The following is a 3121-nucleotide window of genomic DNA, read 5'->3' on the forward strand; positions in this document are numbered from 1 at the left end:
TTCATTCATTACATCAATATTCGAAAACCCTCTGGCAACAAAATCTCATAGCTCCATGCGACAGTTTTCTTTTTTTTTTTTTAAAGAAAATATCTTTTGATAGCAGGCCAATCCAGCAGCATAATCTATCTATTGCTGGTACGAGCGAAAGCCATCGTGTTGGCACGTGTCGGAGAAGCGATTTATACTCCATGTTGGTGAACTCGAATACAGCGACTACGCTGGCTAGGTCATGTTGTCCGGATGGACGAAAACACTCCAGCTCTGAAAGTATTCGACGCAGTACCCGCCGCGGGAAGCAGAGGAAGAGGAAGACCTCCACTCCGTTGGAAGGACCAAGTGGAGAAGGACCTGGCCTCGCTTGCAATATCCAATTGGTGCCACGTAGCGAAAAGAAGAAACGACTGGCGTGCGCTTGTTAACTCGGCTATAATCGCATAAGCGGAGTCTACGCCAATTAGGAAGAATTATCTAAATGCAGATATTTGATCAATACTCAGATGAAAATTGTGATTTATTTGCTTTTCGAGTTATCGTCTTCATAAAAATCGAAGATCTTTTTACAAATACCACTTTTAGAATCAAAATATTGAACAGTATATGCAAAATATTTAACATTGCCAATGCTTGCTGCATCGTTTCCAATAGCAAAATAATAACACTTTTTTAAATCCAAAACTACTTGCTCTTGCGCAAATGGTCCTAAAACATTTCGTGCAATAGCAGAACTTTTTGTACGACCACAAGTTATTTTTGCTGCAATTTTACTATCGGGAAAAATACTTTTCTCAAGCTTACTATGGCAATCTAGGCTATTATAGCTCAATCCATGCTTAATATTGTGGAAAATGGTTAAAAGCTCAGCTTTCGCGATAAGTATTTTTTCAGTGTTTGGTGATTCTCTTAACATAAATTTGCTCACGCTTCCAGAAATTTGGTTGGTCTTTACAATATTTTGATGTCTTTTTGTCCGTGAATGTTTCTCCAATCCTCTGACGCCTTCATATTTAATTGTAATATCAACCAAGCAGAATTTGCATAAAGCAGTGTACTCATCTTTTTTTTTTAACCACGAAGCAAAGTTTGGCATTTCTAGCCATCTTGATGAAAACGCAGTTAATCTCTTTTTATTTATTGGCTCTTCTTCATCCGACATTATCAACTGATGAAACCATATAAATAAATACTCATTTAATTAAAAATATAACTTAATCATCAATTTCTACTTACATTTTTTACAAAAGCTTTTCCTTATTCACAAACAGCTGTTTAAGTGATGTCAAACGATCATTATGCGTTGAACACTTAGACAACAGCAACTTCACGATGTAACGACAACAAATGTAATGGCAACAAAAGTAGTGACATTGCAGTATTATGTAGTTTAAATAAAAGAAAGTGATTATAGTTATATACGTATCTTAGTGTGTTTTATTTATGTTAAACATGGAAAACGCTGTTCCGAACCAGAAATGTGTAAGCCCAACCTATATGAATATATTGATGCATTGAATGTACATATGACAATCTGAAGATAGGTTGCATTCCCTTATTTCTGCGCCGGAACTGCAATTTCTTTATCTATTTAACATATATATAACACACTTAATTACATGTATTTAACAACTTTTCGTTATTGAAAGCACATAATATTGAGATTTTACTACTTTTATCACAGCATCCAAAATATACAAACGCATTGAATGTATGTCTATTTTCAAAAAGATTGGATTCAGTTATTTCTGCGCCGGAACAACTTTTCCCCATCTTCCATAATTAAAACACACTTAGTTACGTATATATAACCGCTTTTGTTTATTTATGTCACATAGTTGTGCTATTTTATTAATTTTGATTTGAAACACAACCGAAAGCAAATGTCAACAAACTTCGTATTGTACGATTTATGTCACAGCGATCAGCTGCTCCTCATTTACTTTTTTCTCACTCGTAAATTGTCGTAACCTTTATTATTTCAGCCATGATAAGAACGTGTGTATTTCCAGTTTGAGAGATGCTGCTTGTCGCTCGCTGTTGTCTAAGTGTTCAATGCATTATGTTTTCTCACTGCGTTCGATAATTGTCGATATTCTAACTCCAAATATACATTTTACAACACGTTGAGACACATGATAATGGAAATAACTAAAAAATAACTTTTAAAAACAAGTCAATATAAAAATAATGAATAAAAGAGAAAAAAAAAACAAATAAATCTGGACAAAGATTTCTTTGTCTGGACTCTGGGCAGCAACACAAATATCTGAACAATTCAGACGAATCCAGACCACCTGACAACCCTAGTGGCAACCATATTAAGTGGGACATAATGAGGACTAAAATGAGGCATTTGAAAACGACGTTTTTATCTGCGCTCAAATGGAACGGCCAGACTGGTGCAGGCTTACTTGAAAGTGTGGAAGAATACATAAAAAGAATATGCACTTTTTATGAAGACCTTCACGTGATATTTAGTGTTCAGCCACCAGCGATTTATCAATCAACAGAGTTGGTGTCAGCGTTGGAATACATATATAGAATATATTACCCCAGAGATAGACCCCGACACAAGTTCTTCGAGTCCGTTACCCAGTCCGTCCGTTATTATATATCCGTCTGCATATGAAGTAGTTAGTCCGTCCGCTAATTTTGCATGCACATCTACACCAAGAAGAAATATGAAAAGATCTCACAGCTGTTCAAATTCATTTTCATTACTTTTCGAAATCCAAAATAAGAAGTTGGAACTAGAAACGAAAAAATTGGAATTTGAAAAAGAGAGAGAAGAAAACAATTTTCAATTGCAGGTATTACGCTTGGAGAAAGAAATGGAAGTAGAAATGGAAAAAATCAGATTGGAACACGAACGATTGAAAAGCTTAAATAGCTCATAAGTTGCCAAAATGTAATCATCTGTATTCCAATATAAGATTTTTTCCATTTTGACTTTTTCTTCTTAATACATTTTGATTAAAATAGTACACAATTTATTTAGAGCTCCACCCACTGCCTTATATAAAATAAAAAATCAATTTTGTTTGTTAACATGCGAATTGTATGTGGATATGCGACGAGTGTCTGACGAATTGTGTTTGCTATCCTTTTTCCCATCCTTTTTGTT

At 34.8% G+C, this 3121-nt stretch overlaps 1 pseudogene; it reads left to right on the plus strand.

Moving 5' to 3' along the window:
* The first annotated feature begins 1446 nt into the window (after positions 1–1446).
* Positions 1447–2894, plus strand: LOC125776117 (uncharacterized; annotated as a pseudogene).
* The last annotated feature ends 227 nt before the right edge of the window (positions 2895–3121 follow it).

Source organism: Bactrocera dorsalis, chromosome 2, assembly GCF_023373825.1.
Source record: "Bactrocera dorsalis isolate Fly_Bdor chromosome 2, ASM2337382v1, whole genome shotgun sequence".
In the NCBI taxonomy this organism is placed as follows: domain Eukaryota; kingdom Metazoa; phylum Arthropoda; class Insecta; order Diptera; family Tephritidae; genus Bactrocera; species Bactrocera dorsalis.